The 22,103-nt window shown below is 40.4% G+C and overlaps 1 long non-coding RNA gene across 3 annotated transcripts in view; it reads left to right on the plus strand.

The window, feature by feature from the left end:
- LOC139076445 (uncharacterized) overlaps positions 1–21,575 on the plus strand; it is a 43,028-nt gene extending 21,453 nt beyond the window's left edge. For 2 of the 3 annotated variants that reach the window (XR_011528065.1, XR_011528064.1), the window contains one exon: positions 21,465–21,575. This is a non-coding gene — a long non-coding RNA (uncharacterized lncRNA). Of the gene's footprint in view, positions 1–201; positions 13,082–21,464 lie in introns of all 3 variants that reach the window. The other variant, XR_011528066.1, reaches the window with a different exon arrangement.
- The last annotated feature ends 528 nt before the right edge of the window (positions 21,576–22,103 follow it).

The following is a 22,103-nucleotide window of genomic DNA, read 5'->3' on the forward strand; positions in this document are numbered from 1 at the left end:
TGAGTCCCAAAGCCACCATGTAATAGACATGAGACCCTGGACGGTTTGCTTAACTTGCTTGATTCTTGGTAGACTCGATAGATTTCTTCCCATATAAATGACCTGATCTACTTCATAAGATAGTTGTGAAATAACGTATGTAAAATGCCCAGTGTTTGTCATATGATATTATTATCTCTTTTTTCTTAACTTGCTCCCCAGTGACTGCTAGTCTGAGAGGCTAAGAGTCCCACACATCTCATGGCCACACAGGTCCAGAAATTCTTATCTGGATAACCAACCTCATCTCTACTTTCTCGGAAGAGAAGAAAGGCCTGAGTCACTTGCAATTTTTGAGGCTTTTAGTATATTAAATAAATGCTAAAAGAATGAAAAAGCAAGACACAGACCAAGACAAAATATTTGCAAAACACATGTGTGATAGAGGACTTGTGTCCAAAATATACAAAAAACTCTTAAAACTCAAAATAAGAAAACAAGCAATTCAAAAAACGGGCAAAAGATTTGAACAGACACCTCATCAAAGAAGATATACATGGCAGACACTCGTATGAAAAGATGCTTAACATCATATGTCATTAGGAAATCCCAAATTGAAACAAGATATACCACTACGCACCTATTAGAATAGCTAAGATCCAAAACACTGGCAACACCAAATGCTGGAGAGGATGTGGAGCCACAGAAGCTCCCATTCGTTGCTGGTGGGGATGTAGGCTGGTACAGCCACTTTGCAAGACACTTTGGTGGTTTCTTACAAAACTAATCATACTCTTACCATATGATCCAGCATTTGCACTCCTTGATTTCACCTACATGAATTGAAAACTTGTGTTCGCACAAAAACCTGCCCATGGATGTTTGCAGCAGTTTTATTTTTAATTGCCAAAACTTGGAAGCAACCAAGGTACCCTCCATTAGATGAATGGATAGATAAACTGTGGTACATCCAGACAAGGGAATATTACTCAGTGGTAAAAAGAAAGGAGCCATCAAGCCACAGAAAGACATGGAGGAAACTTAAATGCCTATTGCTAAGTGAAAGAAGCCAATCTGAAAGGGCTACACGCTGTGTGATTCCAACTGTATGACGTCCTGGGAAGGGCAAAACTATGGAGACAGTAAAAAGATCAGTGGTTGCCAAGGGTCCAGGGAGAGGGTTGAGGGCTGAATAGGTAAAACACAGGGGAGTTTTAGAGCAACAAAACTAGTCTGTATGATACTGTAATTGTGGAGGTGTGGCCTATGCATTTGTCAAGACCCAGGATATGTACAAAGAGTGAATCTTAATGTAAGTTATGGACTTCAGTTAATAATCATGTATCAGTGCTGGTTCATCAATTATAACAAAATTGTGCAAATACACCTCACTAACACAAAGTGTTAATAATGAGAGAAACTGTGTGTAGGAGTGGGGGAGGGGAGGATATAAGAACTGGACTATCCGTTCAATTTTTCTGTAAATCTAGAACTGTTCTAAAAAGTAAAGTCTATTAAAAAAAAATAAAGAAATACTAAAACAGGGTTCGCTTTAAATTTAGTGTATTTTAAATATGTCCATTGAAAAACTCAGTGCTTTTAAAACAAACAAAAAACCAATGCAATGTAATTGTGCTGCTCATAAGGTAATTGCGGGATTATAAATATCATAATTCATAGTGCGTGACAGATGAATGGCGTGGTGATGGGAGGCATGTTCAAGCTGTATGATGAGAGCTGTCTTCCTTCAATCCTCTTGGTGCATCTCTGTAATGTGTATGAAACTTCACTTGGCAATGACCAGCTCAGAGCCCCTTCGTGAATGTCAGGCCTCTGTTAAATGTAGTTCCATGATGGGCCCTACTGGGGCTTAGCTTTGATCTTCCAAGCTCACCTCCGGCTCCACCAGTTCTGCTCTTGAACTTGAGTTGGGTGGCTGCCTGCAGGAAGACATTTCTAGTGCTCACTGCCTATCTACCTAGACTTCCAAGCCTCACCTGCTTGGGATGTCCTATTCCTAGCCTCTGCCCCCCCAGTGAGCACCAGGAGTCTGCCTGGGGCAGCCACAATCCTGAAACACTACAATGACGGTAGCCATTGTGTTCTGCCTGCTAGACCAGACTTCCTCCTTTATCTGGAACCCATTGGGTTGGTAGCTCCCAATAAAGAGGGGACTAGGGATTAAAAAAGAAGAAATGGTTTCATCATGAACGAGGCCTTCCTGCAGGGTTACATCTGCGTCTAGCTGCTCTTGCTGTATTTCCTCTATTCCGAAGGGTGGGCCTAGTTCCAAGACAGATGAAAATGAATGCAGTCGCTGACTTCACTTGTCTTTCACTTTTTTCAAGTTTTTTTCTAATTATGATAGCAGTAAGAACTCCTTCTAGAAAATTTGCAAGTCACAGAAATGCATGAAGAAGACCAGAAAAATAATAATCCCAAATCCTATATTACCCAAAGGCAACCACTAATGTCATTTTACTTGTGTCATTTTTAACCCTGTATTTGCTCCTGAACCTCACATAATTGGATTTTGCCTCCATCATTTTTCCTGGGAACTGCTCTCCCATAGGTCGGTGTCTGTCAGAGGCAACCCTCCTGGTGGACTTTGGTCTCTATCTAGTCTTCCTTTTCAAGCATTTTACTTCTGCAATTATTCACCTTTTCCTGCGTTATCAGTTTCTCCCTGTTATTGGACCACTCCCATCAGTCTGCAAACCTGTCTTAGTATTGCTCATCTTAAACTCTCCTTTGACCCCATTACCTCCTCTCTGCTCCTCTTCATAGTAAAGCATCTCAAAACAGATATCTGTATTTGCTTTCTCCTTTTTTACCTCCAGTTCTCTTCCATTTGACCCAGTAGGGCTTGTCTTCATCACTCTACTGAAATGACTCTTACCTAGATCATTCATGACTTTTATTTTGTTAAATCTAATGGTCAATTCTCTGTCTTCATCTTCACTTCCCAGTAGTATTTGATATAGTTCACTCCTCTTTCCTTCCAAAAATAATTTCTGCGTTAGGCCTCTGTTTGCGTCACATTCTCCTGATTTTCCATTTATTTTACTCTTCCCTTTCAGTCTTCTTTTCTGGTCCCATCTTCTATGGCTGACTTCTAAATCTTGGTTGATTCCAGGGCTTAATCGCAGGCTTTCTCCTCTCTACAATCTCTACTTAGTAAGCTCACTGATCCCATTGTTTTAAATACCATCTATATGATATTGGTTCTCAAATCTACATCTCTAGTTATAGTCACTAAGATTAGTTTAGGTTGAGTGTATCAGAACAACCCCAAATAATAGTGGCTTAAATAAAATAAAAGGTTTTTTTTTACCTCAATATATGAGAAATTTGAAGAAAAGCTGACTAGGACTTGTATGGTGGCTTGATAGTTATCAGAGACCCAGGGAACTTCTCTTTATCTGCTTTGTTATTCTAGTCCTTGGCTTCCATCCTCAAGGGCATCTCATTTTTTCAAGATAGCTGCTGGAGTGCCAGCCATATCATCCACATTCCAGACTGCAGATACAAGAAAAAAGGGAGGACGAAAGGGTTCAGTTCCCAGCGGAATCAATTCCCTTTAAGTAACCTGTCCAGTTTCTTCACAAAACTTTCACTTACATCTCATTGTCCAGAACTTAGTCATAAAGCCACACCCAGCAGCAAGGAAGGCTGGGAAAAGTAGTCTTTATTTCAGATAGCACTATACCTAGCTAAATATCAGGGTTCTCTTACTAAGGAAGAAGAAGAGAGTGGCTATCAGGTAGGGATCTAGCAGTCTCTGCCACACTAGCCATGAACTTTCCCTGAGCTGTAGACTTACACATCTCAATGCCCATAATATCTCCACTTGGATGTATAATGGGCATTTCAAATTAAACTTGGACAAACCTCTTGATTCTCCCCACCCTCCAACCTGCTCCTACCACACTGTTTCTGTTTCAGCAGATGGCTTCCTCTCATTGCCCAGACTAAAAACCTAAAGTCATTTCTTTAAAAACTTTTGTTATGAAAACTCAAACATACCGAAGAGTAAAGCAAATAGTCTAATGAATACAGATACGTCTATCATCTACCATGCTTGTTTCACCTATTTGTTTATGCTGATGTATTTTAAAGTAAAGTACAGTTATTGTGACATTTAACTCTGAAATTCTTCAGTTTGTATCTCTAAAACATAAAGGTATTTTGTACGTATTTATAACACTATTATCGCTCTTATCAAAATGAGCAATTCTTGACTCCTCTTTTCCTCATCCCCCCTGCTAATGAATCAACAAATGATGACAGCTCCCCATCCACTCACTCCTCGATCTCTCCAATGCTACCCCACCCCTTACCTAGACTTCTGCTCTAGATTCTTCCCTCTTTCTATTTTGCACACAGTACCAAACCTTTCTTTTAAAAACTTAAACCATGTCATATCACCTCCTCAATTAAAACTCTCCAGTGTTGTCTTTTGTGATTAGAATAGAATCCAGACTTCCTTAAGACCTACTTGATTTGACTCCTGCCTACTTTTCTAAGCAGTTCTTCTTCTCTCCCCAACTCCTGCCTCATTCTTTTTCTTTGAACCCCGGAGTCATGCCTGCCTGGCTCTTGCACTTGCTATCCTTTCTTCCTGGAGTATTTCCCCAGATCTTTGTATGGCTGGTTCCATCTCATCACTCAAGTCTTACCGCAAAGGTCACCTCCTCAGGGAGGCTTCCTCTGCCCATCTTTTCTAGAACAGTGACCCCATCCATCTTCAATCAATTCATAGTCTAACATATTGTTTTGTTTTTTTCCTAACATATTGTTTTATTTCATGTGGCCGTTATTGCTATTTGAAATTATATTTTTTTTGTTTACTTATTTGTGCCTGTCTTCCTCTCATGAATGTAAGCTCCACGAGTTTGCATGGTGCAAAATACACAATCAATAAATAATGTTGGAGAATAAATCAATAAACTGGTCTCTGGATATTGACAGACTTTGCTTTGAATTTCAGCTTCACTACTCACCAGATGTAATGGGTAAGTTATTTAATTTGTCTGGGCCTCACTTTCTTCAAAATGGCATTAGACTGGCATTAGGATATGTCACAGGACTACTCGAAAAATTAAGGAGGAGAATTATGTAAAGCACTTAGTGTAGCATTTGATACATAGTAAGCTCTCAAAATATTATAGCTGCTATTAATTATTACATCTCTCTGCTGCATTTGATCCTTGTGAACACTGTCTCCTTAAGACTCTCTTCTGTTCTTCTTGATGGTGAAGACTTCTAGTTGTGTTAGCCCTGGAATGCCCCAGAGTACCTGCCATGGCACAACCCCTATTTGATGATTCCCTAATCCTTCTTTCCAGGCCTGGTATCATGTGTTGCTTGGTCACACCTGCCTGGACAAGGGAGGGGCACCTGATCCAAAGGCAGCATCTATGGGTTGGCCTAGGAGCTGCCTGGGTTCAAGGGCTCCAGCCCAAGCTTCTCTATGATGGGTGATAACTACCCAAATAAATTAGATCATTTCTCCTGAGGAGTGTGGACAGTGAGCAAGAGTGAGAGAGGGAGCACGAGAGAGAGACACTATAGCAGGAGCAGTAGAAACAGGGGCAGAGAGTAGCTCAGTGACTACAAAGAGGTCTGGGCTGGGTTCATCTGTGACGAACATGCAACCTGGTCACAAGAACCGCGCTGTATTCTGATGAGCTTTCAGACTCCGTGAGCCCTACTGCTATTTAAGAATGTCTTCTAGCTTCCTGTGCAGCTTCAGGATAACCTCAATATCCGAGGTCACATATCTGTTCCTTGCATGGCGTGAGAACCTAACCAACGCACTCCCTGAGTGGTTTCACTAGGTTGATTCAACAACCATTTATTTGCATTATTGGTCACCCACTCATTCACTCCCGTAACTTGAGCTCTCCTCTCTCTGCTGGTAATCCACCAATTGCATCTCCATCCCGTCCTGTTTCCTGAGATACCAGCTCTAACTTCTGGGGCCCCACTGGCGCCTCAAAAGAGCAATCTTCCAAATAAACTCATGATTCTCCCCTTTCTCTCCTCTCATGCCCTCCCTGGCACAAATCTGCCCCTCCTCTTGTGTTCCCTGTCTCCATTAATGACACTGCCTGCTTCCACTCACTTGGGTTAGAGATTAGAGATCTTGGAGTGATCTTTGCCACATCCGTCTTTATCACCTTCCACAGCGAATCAGCATCTGCTGACGCATTTGTCCTCTTTGTTCTCCTTACAATGGCCTTCAAGACTATATGTGACCTGGCCCTCCCTCGTAACTCTCCCTCCCTTGATCCCCTCCCCTTGCTTACTCTGCTTCTGGCCACATGGACCTCCTTGCCATTCTTTGAACAGGCCAGACACCATCCTGCCCCAGGACTTTTGCATCTGCTGTTCCTTTTGCCTGAAATGCTTTTCTTGAGCTCTGATCCTCATCTACTTCACATCTTTGCTCAAATATCCTTGTGCCATCTTTTCTAATCACCTTATTTGAACTCTAAGAAACTGACAACTGACTCTTCTTAACTTCTTCACTGTTTTATTTTCTCCAGAGCTGTCTAACATGATCTATAATTTACTTACTCCTTTTATTTACTGTATCCCCGTCTCCTCACCTCGCAACCCCACATCATAGAATGTGTACACCACGGGGGCGGGAATGTTTCCCCTAAGAGCTCACAATAGTGCCTGGACATAGTAAACATGTAATAAATATGTGTTTAATTAATTAGTTAACTGCTCAATCTCTTCCTCCTACCATTGCTGCTGATTTTTTCTTTTTTGCTGAGGAAGATTCTCCCTGAGCTAACATCTGTTGCCAATCTTCCTCTTTTTGTAAGTGAGCCATTGCTGCACCATGGCCACTGACAGATGAGTGGTGCAGGGTCCGTGCCTGGGAACTAAACAGGATCTGCTGAAGTGGAGCGTGCTGAATGTAACCACTAGGCCACTGGGGCTGGCCTTTTTTCTTTTTAAATTATTTCAAGATATTTTATTTTTAAAATAGGTCACAACGCTAAGCTTTTGGCGCATTCTGCCATTGTGTAAACTATAAATGCTTGCTCAGCAGCTGAGGGACACTCCTTAGCAGCATGTTTGAAAAGTAAATAACATTCATATAAAATAAATATTCAGATAGTTCCCATAGCCTGCCACTCTTGTAGCCTTGTTACAACACTGCATCAAGGGCAGATGTTTCTGACCCCGCATGGAAAAATTACAAGTCCGTTTGGAACTGCCATCTGGCAGGAGCTTTTTCTAATAAGCTGTGTCTTGGACCTTCTTGGCCATTAAGAGCTTAGACTTGTCAGGGTGGTGTTGTTCTCAGCTACCCCAACTGTTCTTTGTCCTTGCCACAAAAAGCAATATCCTGTACCTTCTGGAAAGTCAGAGTCCCATCTGCTTCCTCCAGGAATATGCTGGAGCCTGAATCCTTCAAGGCTCCATGGTCTTTCTCTTTTAGTTTTCTACTCACACTGAAGCCCTTGTCCCTCCCTCTTTTCTAAGTATCACTTTAGGATGATTAATTTCCATCTAAAAGCCATGCTATATTCTGCTTTTATTTTTTTAAGGCAATTTTCCATTATAAAGACAACACATACACGCTTTATTAAAAAGTTTTAAATATAGGGAAAAAAATCACCCAAAGATAATCAGTATTCATATTTTGCTATTTCTTTCTATGAATATTTTTCACATGAACATATAGTTCTTGCTTTTTTCCAGTTAAGATTATAATATAATAATATGCCAATGTTAATATAAAACTCTTCATATATATAATTCCGAATAAATAAATATTTAATCTAATTTAGGTAACTTTTTTTTTGTTATTCTCCTATATTTGGAAACATATTTCCAATTTCTTGCATTAAACTAAAATCAAGATTAACTTCTTTGTGCATATAGCTTTCCTGACATTGGGATTATTGTTTTGGACTGAGATTCCAGAGGGAAATTACTGAATCAAAAAGTATGAATGATTATAAAGCTCAATATCTACAAACTAACTTCTTGTCAGAGGTTTTCTCCTTAAGCTTCTTTGGCTGCAAGGATTCACTCAGGTTACCTCAGTCATTGGGAAGTTTGTAGGAATGACGGTTGTAGAAATATTCAGGGTAGGAATCCAGGCCATGAAGCCAGGCCTCGTGTAACTTCACACAGTAAATAAGAACTGGCTGAGCCACATAGGCTGCAACTGAAGGTCATTCAGGATGTAGGGGAGCTCTGGGGACCAGCTTGTCAGCTTGTCATCCATCAGCAGTCACAGCCCAGGAAGCTGTGCCCTAAAGATCCACCATTAACAACTGGTCTGTTTCATCTTCTGCTTCTATTACCAACTCCTCAACTTCTTTTCATATTTTCGATTCACTTTCCCCACAGAAGCAATCTGATCAGCTCAGCTAATAGTCATCATGCCTATTTAGATTGAATTTTTACTGCAGGCTACGCCATCGGTCACTTGGACACATTATATTTGGCTGCTCTTGGTTAAGTGCCCATCTTTATCTCAATCCCTTGTGGGTTTATGGGGAGCAGAACATGGCCCCCCCATGTTGAATTTATGGTAATCTACTCATAATTAGTCAAAATGTTTAACCACCAATGGCAGAAGCACCAACCAGTCAGTCCCAGCCAATGTGCCATACTGGAGTGTCCCTGCCGGATACCATCTCCGGATGAGGGCGCAGCAGGCTTGGTGTTCAGTCCGTTGAGTACCAATTTACACGCCTGTCAAAAAGGTAGGTGATCATAGCAACACCATTCACAGTAGCCAAAAGGTGAAAACAACCCAAACAAGCAACAGATGAGTGAGCTAATCAAAAGGTGGCATATCCTTGTAGTGGAACAGTATTCTACCACCGAAAGGAATGGAGTATTGATACAACCTGGATAAACCTTGAAATTGATGCAATTGGTTTCAATTGAGGTATTGATACAATGTGGTTGAGACTTGAAAATATTATGTTAAGTGAAAGAAGCCAATCACCAAAGACCACACATTGTGTGATTCCATTTATATGAAGTATCTGGAACTGGTAAGTCTGTAGAGACAGACAGCAGGCTGTTGGTTCCTATAGGCTGGGGGAAGAGAAAATGAGGAATAACTGCTTAACGTGTAGGGACCTATTTTTGGAGCGACGAAAATGTTTTGCAGCTGGATAGACGGTGGTTGTACCACATTGTGAACATGCTAAATGCCACTGAATTGTTCACCTGAAAATGGTTAATTTGATAGTATGTGAATTTCACCTAAAAAAAAATTTCACCTAAAAAAAAGATATCCAGCAATCCCACTTCTGAGTGTATATCCAAAAGAATTGAAATCAGGGTCTCAAAGAGGTATTTGCACACCTATATTCATAGCAACATTATTCACAATAGCCAAGAGGTGGAAGCAATCCAAATATTGATTGATGGAGGAATGGGTAAGCAAAATATGGTTTATACATACAATGGAATATTATTCAGCCTTAAAAAGGAAGAAAATTCTGTTACATGCTACAACATGGATGAATCTTGAGGACATTACATTAAGTGAAATAAAGTAGTCACAGAAAGACAAATACTGTATGATTCTACCTATATGAAGTATCTAAAGTAGTCAAATTCATAGAAACAGAAAGTAGAATGCTGGGTGCCAGAGGCCAGGAGGGGAGGGAGAAGTGCGGAGCTGTTGTTTAATGGGCATAGAGTTTCACTGTTGCAAGCTGAAAAATTTCAAAATATTGTTGCACAATAATCCGAGTATACTTAAGACTACTGGACTATGCACGTAAAAATGGTTACAATGGTAAATTTTATGTTACATGTTTTTTACCACTATTTTTTTTAAAAGGTAGAAGGGTGCTGGACCTGCTAATGAAAGGTAGACACTTGCCTTCCTTTTTAATTTTTGAAGTTTGATGAGCTAAATGGGTATCTGATTGTTCTAAGTTCTATATCGTTATTTTTAGCAATGTTCATTTATTTGTTCAACAAATATTTAAGTGTCATCCCAATGTCAGACATTGTGCTGGGTGCTGGGGATATGGAGGTACACAGGACAGCCCCTGCCCTGGTGGAGTCCCTGGGAGAGGCAGTCTCTACCCGCTCCCACTTTTCACATAGTGAATTAGAATGATGCCTGTGCTAAGCTCCATGAAGGACCTGCATGGGCGCTTCACGAATTTGTAATGGGGGTCCTGGCCTGGTCTGGGAGGTCTCCCTGAGAAAGTGAGCTTTTAGGCAAGATCTGAAGGGTGAGTAGGAGTTGGCTAGGTCACAAGAGTGGAGGGTTCAGTGGGGATGGGGTAAGCATGATAGGGGGAGGGTATGCCAGTGTTTAAAGCCTCCCAAATGAGAAGGAGCCCTAAAAGATTTTGAACTTTATCTTATAAGCAATGGAAGGTGAGTGAAGGGTCTTAAGAGTGTGCGTATTTGGGATATAATTAGATTAGTCTTTTAAATACGCTCTCTGTGTAGAGAATGCAATGAGGGACAGCAAGAAAGCGCAAGGAGGCTACTTACTGAGTATGGGGCTAGTCTTGATGAGAGAAAACGATGGCTTGGACTAGAATGATAACAGTGACAATGGCAAAGATACTTAGGAAGTAAAATTGACAGCACCTTGCAATATATTGGATTTGAGGGTATAGCAGAGGGTGAAGCTAATGATGATTTCCAAGTTTAGTATTTTTTTTTTTGGAGGAAGATCAGCCCTGAGCTAACTACTGCCAATCCTCCTCTTTTTGCTGAGGAAGACTGGCCCTGAGCTAACATCCGTACCCATCTTCCTGTACTTTATATGTGGGATGCCTACCACAGCGTGGCTTTTTGCCAAGTGGTGCCGTGTCCGCACGGGGGATCAGAACGAGCAAACCCTGGGCCACCGAGAACCGGAACGTGCAAACTTAACGGCTGCACCACGAGGCTGGCTCCCCAAGTTTAGTATTTTTTTCCTTTTTGGCCACCTAATTGATATTCATTGCTCATTATTTGTTGAGTAGTTTTAAGAGTTTCCTTTTGTTCTGTAAGAATGAAATATTAAAGATAATAAATCCCAAGATTGTTTACCTTTATTTCTTTTGAAGTGCAGAAATTGTTAAATTTTCCTATAATTAAATATTTTCATTGGTGTTATGCAATCTTTTTGTACTATTATGTTAAGTTCACGCAGATTATTTTCAAAATTCTTTTGATTGAAGGCTGACTATATAAATAATGCTGAAATGAATAACTATGTATATAAGGCCCATAGCTAACGAGCAACTAAATTATCATTTCAAAAAAGTGTCAAAAAGAGTCTGGAAACACCACTCCCCACCCATGAGTGTTGTCAAAAGGGAGGCCAGTATTTTTCAATTTAGTTTTTGAATAGTGAATGTACATCTCTTCTGTAAGGATATGCAGTGAACAATCTCATTCCCACCTCTGCCTCCACCCCGTTCAGTGCTCCCGCCTGCAATCACTTTTATTCATTTTCAAAATCCCTTGTGCAAAAATGAACAAATATTAATACACATTCCTATTATTCCTGCTTATTTTTAAAATATAAAGTAGTCTACTGTACATATTGTTTTATATCATGGTTTATTCACTGAACAATATATCTTGTAGTCCTTTCTGACTCAGAACATAGACTGTGTCCTCACTTTTTAAAGCTGTATAGTATTCCATTGTGTGAGTGTACCCATAATCTGTTCAATCCACTGAGTTCAACCTTTTCCTATTACAATTTAGGACTGAATAACCTTGTACGCACATCATTTCACATAGCTGCAAGAACAACTCCAAGATCAATTCCCATATTTGAGATTTTCTAGGGCATTGGGTAATTACAAAGCTTGATTCGGGTTGTATGGAGCCTGAATATTGCAACTTTGTGGGCTTTCATTAAGAAAAAGAATACAAAATTATCCAATTCAAAGTAGGTACGAAAAGGAATATGTAATAGAATATGAAAGGAAATCACAATAGATTACTAATTTTAAAAAGCTAAAAAATACCATGAATATTCTGAAAAATATTTTTACTAATGACCTGAAGTATCTCTATAATGCTTTTTTCTTTATCTTTTTTGGCTTCACACACTTTGATTACCCCTTCATATGGCCACAATTTTGTAATATCACTTTAAAGATTTTATTTTTCCTTTTTCTCCCCAAAGCCCCCTGGTACGTAGTTGTGTATTTTAGTTGTGGGTCCTTCTAGTTGTGGCATGTGGGATGCCGCCTCAGCATGGCCTGATGAGCGGTGCCATGTCCGCACCCAGGATCCAAATCGTCGAAACCCTGGGCTGCCGAAGCAGAGCGCATGAACCCAACCACCCAGCCACGGGGCCAGCCCCTGTAATATCACTTTAAAGAAAGAAAGCAGAACAATAACTCAGGCTCTTCTTTAGCTTGATTGATTGAAATTCTTATTTTTTATTTTTGACATTTGGAATGCATAAAGCATTCAGTTTCACACAAACATGCTTGCTATTTGCAGTGCTGCTATAACTTTTGTGCCCTACAATCCAGAAATTCTGATAAATTCTATTTTACATGATTCCCATTAAAAAAGTTATAAATATATTGTGCATTTATAACTGCCACATTATCAAGTATATCCTGATTTGGTGTCCATTTTGACCAGATATCTGTTAAAAACTAAACATTCTGCTTGTAATTTTACATAGCTGATTATTAAAATAATTTTCCACAGATTGGCTTCTGGCTCCATATATTTCAAGCTTTGTTTCTTTCCCATCACCTGCACAATTCTGGTATTAGGCACCGTAAGACTATGTTCTTATTTCATATGTTCATATGTTCAGCATGTTCATGTTTCAATGTGACTTCTGGCCCTGCGACTTCTAATCAGAATGGCAGGCGATTGGTCAAGTGTGTGGTGGAAACCATTCCTATACCAGGACACATGGCAATAGCCTGGCTATAATGTAAGTGACCGCACACCATGTAAGTATATATTACTAAATCCAAATTAATGTATCTCCAAGTCAACTTCCTTTCACCCTGATCCCAAAAGTTCCTGATGCCGCTCCAGTGCCACACTTCACAAGGGGAAGTGGGATGGAGAGGAAGCCTAAGTGGAAAGAGAACTATGGTCTTAATCAATCGTGAGTAAAATACCTTATTTTGCAAAATTTTGAAAAAGAACATAACATGTTGAAAAATTGTTGGCACTCTTCCCAGGGCTTCAAAAGGGGCCTGTGCGAGTGATGGGCCCTGAAGCTTATGCTTCATTAGTTCCCTGGTAAATCTGCCTTGGGCCATGTGTATCCGTGATTTTGATAGATATTGCCAAATGGCCCTCCACAGAGTTTGTACCAGTTTACTCTTCAACCCACAGTGCAAAGGCTTTCCTTCCCAAGGTCTTGACTGCGGAATGTGTTATCAAATTTGTAGATTTTAGCCAATCTGATAGGTAAGACAAAAAGACTTAAAATAGTTGTATCTGGCATTTCTTGAATTATGAGTTAAGTTGAGCATCTTTTCTTAGGTTTAAGAGCCATATATTTTTTTTTTCTGTGAATTCTCAGTTCATTTTCTTTGCTCTTTTTTCTATTGGGCTGTTGGTCCTTTTCTTACTGATTGCTAGGAACTCTTTATACATTGGTAGACTAGCTTTTTATCTCAATACAAATTGCAAACCTTTTCTTATCTGTTTGTTGTTAATCTCAATTTATTTTCTAATCTCTTAGTCTCTGTTATTTTTTATTAAGGTACAATTGACATATAGCCTTATATTAGCTTCAAGTGTAAACATAATGATTTGATATTTGTATACATTGAGAAATGATCACCACAATGTCTAGTTAAATCCATTACCATACATAGTTATAGAAATTTTGTTTTCCTGTGATGAGGACTTTTAAGATCTACTCTCTTAGCAACTTTCAAATATGCATTGCAATATTATTACCTATAGTCATCATATTGTACATTACATCCCCATGAGTTATTTTATAACTAGAAGTTTCTACCTTTTTAACACCTTTACCCATTGTTTCTTATTATGTGTGCATGTTTTTGTTGTTTTTGCCAGACTGAAATTTTAAATTATTATATTGTTAACTTTATCATGATTTTATTTGTTATATTTGAACTGTTGATCCACGTGGTATGGAAAGTTTTTTAAAAAATGGTGGTTCATATGAAGATTTTAGGTTCTGTGGAAGATGGAATTCTAGATATTCATCAAGGAAAAGGTACTGTACCTAAGCCCTACCTTAAAAAACTATTCTAATCAAAGCTGAATTATTCATATGTTTTCTTCATTGAGCTGATATTTATTGAAAATCTACTATGTGCTGAATCATTACATTTCCCTCTGTTGAAAAATGCAATGCTGGACATGAAAAAGGTCCAAACAATGACCAGGCTACTCTCAGAACCAGAAATAATAAATAAATGTAATGCTCGGTGGCCAGAAATAAAAATTCTTCATGCTTCCAAGACATCTTAATATTTATAGCATTACAGATGATTCTGTCCTCTCTTCATGGTTGGTGCCACATGCTTCCCGTGGAGGAACTCGTCCTTCTAGGGCATGGGCAAGCTTCCTTTGTAGTATAGGTACTTATTTTCCAAGAAAAGATCAAATCCTCCTCTCAGTTGGAAACGCCCACTCCGCGTTGTTTCAAAGGGCTTCTCACTCCTGCATTCCAGACATGTCCAAACTAAACTCTGGTCAGAAAAACACCTGGTCCTGATTTCCAGTGCAACTTGTTGTCTTTTTACTCCAGAATTAGATGAGAAAAATATGCTTGTTCTTGATTCACAATTATAATTTAATAATTATATAATAATTTTACATTCATTAATACTTATTCAATATTCATTATTAGCAAAAGTAGTCTTTATTCTTCTCTGATGTTCAAAAATGAATTGCAAACTGGGTTCCTTTAGCACTCAGCTCTATGGTTCTTCCTTTGGTACTTAACAGAGCTTTTTGAGGAAATTTAGGGAACTAGACTTTAATTATTGTTCACGAAAAGTGTCATCTCTGAAGCATAATCAGAAATGAAAGGACTCAAGTAATATTAGAACTGAAAGGTGCCTCTGAGATCTGTTAGTTCAATTCTCTTCTTTTAAAGATAAGGAAGCAGAGACCCAGAGAATGCTGAGCTTAATGACATGTTAGCTATATATATCCCAAGTCACCATGCCCAGAAATGAAAGAGCAACTTAACCCCTTTATTTTCATTTGATTATTTCACATAGTTAGTATGTTAGTTGTGTTTCTTCTTAAAAATCTGTAAGTATAAAAATGTTGGAGAAAAAAATCATCCCCAAATTCTCCCCCTTGGGACAATCACTGTTAAAAGGCAGTATGACCCTCTCTAAGCGAATGAGCCTTGGAGCCAGACAGTGCCAGACAGAACCCCATCACTTAGCCTGTCTGAGCCTCAGCGTCTTTATCTTTAAAAGAGATGAGAGGACTCACCACATAGTGAAGATTAAAGTATATGACATAGGTAAAGCATTCAGGTCAGTGTCCTTCATGGTTGTATTCAACTCATGTTAGCAATTATTAGTATTAACAGTTGCGATAATATTCTATAATTTTTGTAGCATGCTTTTTTCACTTATTGTATCATATGCATTTTCCCAGGTTATCAAAGAATCTTTATCAATAGACATCTTTTATGTCATGGCCATCTTTGTAGAGAAAAAATGGAGTTATTTTCCATTCCAACGCCATGGTTGCCTACGACTTCTCCTCAGCAGAAGAAAAGCTGAATCAGCAGCTAACCACAAAGGAGAAAGGAAACAAGGGTTAATTAAGAGGAACTATTTTGGAATAAACAGCTGGATTTACAAGGGTGTGCATGAGAATGCTTTGATGCATGCATTTTGAGAGTAAGGGATGTAGAATAATTGATGGCTATATTGGCAGATCAAAGTGTCTCAAGGGCATTGCAGGCTATGGAGTTAAACCATTTGCACGTTTCCTGCATTTCGTCTGTGTATTTTGTGAGCATAATAATAATTTGTACTCACCCAGTACCTTTCATCTGGGAGGAGCTCAAAGCACTTTGAAGATGTTAATAAGAAAAAGACCTGCTAATTAAGATTGCTTAAAAATAAAAACCCTCCTTTCAGCATGTTTACATGATTACTGGGAAGGTTCTGACTTACAGAGATTTGTTATCACCGGCGAGTTATTTCGTATGTTCTCTCTTAAAAACAGACTGTTGGATTTAGCGTACTGACAAAATGTCTTTCTCTGGGCGGTCACACCAGATGTGACAAGAATAATTCAACAGCTATGACGTACTTGAACTGGAGATCACGCCTTTATCCAGAAAATATTCGGATAGAGCAAAAAGCAGTACCAGGTTGAATATTGGTAGTGTGTTTTCAGGTTTTCAGACAAAGTTGTAGACTAACCCCAGCGGAACAAGCTTAGAAGGAGGACAGAGCATTCCCAGACCTTTCTGAAATTCTATTTGTTAAAGGAAATTCAGAGAGCAAAAATCGTAGGGACCTTTACCCCTGTGCATGGTGAACAGAATGACTTTAAGAGCACAAGCTTCCACCTCACCTTTCCTCCATCAGACGTACTAAAGCAAGTCTCTATGTAGATGAAGTCAAGTCATGAAACCTTCCCTAATCTCCACTGTCCGACTTGGATAGCTCCTTTCTCTCTGCTCCCTGCACAGGGAACGTGATGTTTATTTGAATATGTTATTTGTCCAACTACTTAGTATTTAAGTCATTTTTTTCTTACGTCAGTTAAATGTTTATAGTTCTCTCCCGTTAGAGAGTAAACTCCAAGTAGGCAAAAAATGTATTTTATTCATCTTAATATCCTGTAGAGGGCTTCGCACAGTGCCTGATCCCTAACATAACATATTCATTAATAATTATTTCTTCTTCTTTTGTAGGGAAAATTTTGCCCTCAGCTAACATCTGTTGCCAATCTTCCTCTTTTTTTTTTTTTTCTCCCCAAAGCCCCAGTGCCTGATTGTATATTCCACTTGTAAGTCCTTCTAGTTCTTCTACATAAGCCGCCACCACAGCATGGCCACTGATAGATGGGTAGTGTGGTTCTGCAACTGGGAAACTAACACAAGCTGCCCAAGTGGTGAGAGTGCTGGATTTCAACAATCAGGCCATTAGGGCTAGCTCAATAACTACTTCTTTTACTTAAGAATTTTATTATAACATTTTTGTAACGGAAAAAGAAACTGGAAACAACATGAATGTCCACCAACAGGGCATGGGGTAAATAAAATTATGGGATATCTGTACAATGGAACGCTGTGTCACTATTAAAAAGAATGAGTTAGACTTGGAAAAAATTCAATGATATACTGAATGAACAACTCAAGTAGAAGAATTTATATTTTAGGATCTCATTATTTATGAAAACAAAACCAAACCGAATGAGCAATAGAGAGATGCATAGGATGAATAAATGGAGAGCTAGGCAGATAGCCTGATCAATTTTTTAATCATTCATGGAAATTGGAAGCCCTGAATGAGCAAATTATCAACAGCGAGTATTTCTGGGGAGTGCGGTTGAGGGGAGTGGGCTGGCTGTGGGAGGAAAGTCTTTCACTTTTTGCTTTAATCTCTGTATTGTTTGAAGTTTTAGCAAGGAACAAGTATAACTTTTGGTCATTTTTTAAAAAAAGGAAACTATTTGTTGATGAAGTGTGGATTTGTGTTGCCTTCATTCAGGCAGATGACCTAATATCCCATATTTCCCAACTTCACAGCCTTTCTCCCTGACAGAGCTCCTGGCACTGAGCGAGCCCGAGGGGACAAAGTCTTCCTTTTTCAAAAGTTAGCATTTGGCCGGATTCAAACTGACTCCCTTGGGCATCTCCCTGGGGCAGCTTTCCAGGGCCTTGCTTTCTAAACTTGGTATCCGAATGGGCTGGGACAGACTCCCTGGCTGACTTTGGAAGTTGTCAAAATCTCTCTGGTAACTTTCCTGGGCTTTCTGGTCTCTAATGCGACGTGGACCTTTTTCAGTTGTAAATCAGTTTGGATCAAAATTCAAGCAGGAGGCATCTCTACCCCCAAATCTCCTCTACTCTCCCTTTCTAGCCCTGTGCGTCTCGCTTACTGAAAATTCGTGCTCCACCGGGGATAATCAGAAATAGCCACCTGGGCTAATGTCTCTTGTTTTGACCGGCAGTAGGGGTGTAATTTGTTTTCTACAGTTTGTGTAGGTTGGCTGGCAGCCAGCATGGTTCTCTCAACTGAAGGAAACTGAGCACTCTAAAATGGGAGGGCAAGAGGGAATTTGTGTAAGTATTTTAAATGAATCCATTTTGCTGTGATCTGGCCTGGCCCATTTTTAGCTGGGACTGGTTTAGGGTTAGTTTATGGTTACATAAACTTGCCAGCAATCCGGAAGAGAAGAGAATACCCTCTGGTGGTGAGATCGAATCCGTGCACCGTGTACCCTCAATTTCAGCTCCTGGCCGAGTTGCCTTAACTGCACTGGGACCAGGGGACATGGGAGCATTTTGGTCACAGAAATATTTACTTAAAGAAATCAACTCCATCCTAATCTTGAGTGATAGACAGACAGTAACATTCTCATTTCCCAATTATGCTTTTATTGTCTGGTTTACCCGGTTAAACCTTACGCAGATTAAAATTCTTAACTTTGTTATCATTTTATTGTGGGAAAAAATCCCCACCATTATACAAACTACAGAGCTCAAATTGATTTCAGTGTGTACCCTTATTAATGATTGTGTTGTTATCCTTCTTCCAGGTCCATTTTGGTTTTCAAATTGCATTGGCTCTGTGGTAGAGGCGATTTTTGGTGTTGAGAATGTATGACTACATTCTGCTACACGCTACACCATTCAGATGTGTTCACAGCCACAGAGTCTAGCTTTCTTGTTAATCTGTCCACTCGAATTGTCACAGTTGGGTTGACTGCATGGGAACATTATCAAAACAGATGCTCTGGCAACGCACTGAGCGGGCCTCAGTGTGGGCTGGACTTCCCGGGGACCCTGGACATGTGCCTTCCTCCAGCTCCGCCTTTGACCTTCCCTTTGGGAATAATGCCATCAAGGTCACTGCTTCCTGTCCTGAATATTCCTTTTAGTTTCTGTTTTGTGAGAACTCTGTTTAAAGCTTTTTCCCTTGACCGTTTGTCCTCCCAGGCCTGAGACTGCTTCTGCAGTGGAGAGAGTCAAAGAACCCAGGGCTCCTTCTTGGAGATAGGACGTTAGTACCTGCTGCTCCACTTGTCATTGGAGAGTGAAGTGTCCTGGGAGACGCTTGTGGTACCAGGATTTGAGGGGAGAGAAGAAAAAGAGGGCTCAGTCCATTATTTAAAACTTGCATTTGCTGTTTGTCAAAACTACTCACTGGCCACCTGGTAGGTGACCAGTTGTGCTGGTTTGCCTGAGCCTGAGGATTGCCCAGGACACAGGACTTTCAGTGCTAAAACCAGCAACGTCCCAGGTAAACGGGCCCAGCTGGTCATACCAGTATGTATTGAGGACTGTGTGAACCCATTCTTTACTGCTCTCAGTCTCCTCACTTAATTGTTCTTTCTTTTACCCCAGATCTGCCCAGGGCTGTTCCTTATACCTCCTAATAAAATCCGTAATATGTGAAAACGATTACATGTTAAGTATTTGCTACATTTCAAAAACGTTAACTGTGGAAAATGTTTCACTTGGGGTTAAAAATTACGCAAATGTGAACCTGAGGCCGACGTGCCTAAGCAACTCTCTAATATATAGACCATGGTTTATAGGCAGGGAGTGACAGTTGACTGTTAATGTGCAAAGTCCCGTGGTGGGGGTGGGGAGCTGAACGGATAAACAGACAAACGCCACAGAAATTACCAAGTGCTAGGCGAGTGGTGTAGGAGGCCAAAGAACAAAGTGATTACTGTGGGCTGGGACAACTGGGAGAGGCTTAACACAGGAAGTGGGATGTGGAGAGGGCTGGAGAGGAATTCAAGAAGCAAAGGTAGACCTGAGAGGAGGAGAAGAGACTATTCCCAGCAGGAAGCAGCTGCCTGTAGACCCAGGAATGCCTGGGCGGGAGCGGCACAGGCCGGTGGCCCTGAAGCTGAGTTTGCAATGGGGGGTCAGTTTGAAGAGGGTCCAGGACCACCCTGTATTTCTGTATTGCTGCTTTCACATTTATTATAGGCGCCCTGAGCACACCTTTACCAAACAGAAGGAGCACTTCTTTCTTCTCCTGCCCTTCTGCCAGCTCTTGTAGGTTAGGCCGAGCCTCTCTAAAGAATTACCTGCCTGTCTCAGTAAATATTTGGGGTGCAAAGACCTGGAGCATTGTCAAAACTCTGTGTGCCTACTCCACCCTTCCTCCTATTGAGTCCAGTGCAGGGTGGGGTGGCCCGCAGAATGTGGGCGAGGAAGCTATCCTTTACTTCTGTGTAAACAAGCTGTGGCACAGAGACTTGGAGCACCAGCCCCTACGCCCCAGTTCTCAGCAAAGGCAATGAACGTTCCTCAGCGAAATGGGACAATTGAATGACTACTGGTCTCCCTGATGCTTTCGATAGTCAGCCTTCAACGACCTTAACGTAGATTGGACACAGCAAAATATCACAGCACGGTTTCACCTAAATGACCTTGTCTTTACACAAATCCCATTGTTCTTTAGTGAAAGGAATCTTTTTCAATCCGGGCAAAGACAATGCGAAGACGTGTTTGTAAAACAGATAACCAGCGTCGTAAATGGGACCAAGGAAGACAGACGCAAATGCAGAAAGTGCCTTCGGTGAGAGTTTGGAGAAGGGGCATTGGGAAGGTTCTCAAACCTTTCCCACCTGCTGTCGACTGAAAGTTCCTGCCCTTGTGGAGGTGAAGCTCTCATCGGCAAACACTCCCGGGAAGAGCGTGCCTTGCTTGCTGTCACACCAGGCAGTCGGCATCACTATTTTCCCTTTGGTGAGGAACAGATAGGGCCCTGAGTGCTTACAGAGAAGAGTCTGCAAATATGAGAAAACGCTGCCAAAAAGGAGGCTTAGCATCTTAAAACCCAATCTCTTACATCTAAATTTTTCTGAAATTTGTCATAGCTTTTATTTGAAACAGTTTGAATCGTGATAGCACTCTGAAAAACTGTCTCTCATTTTCCTTGTTTTGGATTTGTAGTTCTTTCATATCTTATGGTCATGACCATCTACTGTCTGCTCATGTCATATGATTTCCTTTCGTCACTCGCAAACTCTTTTTGTAAACCTTTTTGTTGGTGAGGAAGATTGGCCTTGAGCTAACATCTGTGCCAATCTTCCTCTATTTTGTATGTGGGATGCCACCACAGCATGGTTTGATGAACCGTGTGTAGGTCCGCACCCAGGATCTGAACCCCAGAACCCTGGGCCACTGAAGCAGAGCATGCGAACTTAACCACTACGCCATCAGGCTGGCCCCTCTAAACTATTTTAATCTGCCCTATTTCTGCTCCTGAACTTCCAACTTGGTTCCCACTGGTCATGTTTATTTATTAGCTGATAATGATTGCTTCCTTTCTCAGGTCTGGAGACGCATGCCTGCCCCCAAATATGCTTCTATCCTTGAGAAGACATGAATAGAAGGCAAAATCATCGAGTTGATAAATGCATCTATTAAAAATATTGTGATCACCCTTCTGCTTTCATTTGTTTTATTTGAAGACATGGGGTGGTAACTAATATTTCTATGCTTTAAAAAACTGGAGGAAAGTCCCAATAGACAGTGTGGATTAATCAAACACATTTTTCTTTAAAAAAAAAAAAACCTGGCTTCATACTTCTTTTTGTGCACGTTCGCCCTTAATCAGAGCCGCAGCTGAGACTCCTTCTTGCCTCACTCTCTTTGTCTTGGGCAACTTCTTACCCACATCTCTTTGTAAATCATTATATTTTTAAAAGCTTTGCAATCTGCTCTGCCCTTGGTGGTGTCAATTAGATCACTATCATTTGAATTGAATGCTAAGGTATGGTGTTTGTTATTAGATTAAAAGTTTCCTTGGAGTGGGTCCAGGTCTTTTTATCTTTATTTGATAAGCAATGGCTTTCAAAGTCCTGGCTTGAAGATTCTTATTTAGAATTAGGAGTTCTTATCTCTACCTAATTTGAAGGATCCCAGACTATGTGGGCCTCTCCCAGGTCTACCAGACAGACTTCTTCCATTC

Source organism: Equus przewalskii, chromosome 16, assembly GCF_037783145.1.
Source record: "Equus przewalskii isolate Varuska chromosome 16, EquPr2, whole genome shotgun sequence".
In the NCBI taxonomy this organism is placed as follows: domain Eukaryota; kingdom Metazoa; phylum Chordata; class Mammalia; order Perissodactyla; family Equidae; genus Equus; species Equus przewalskii.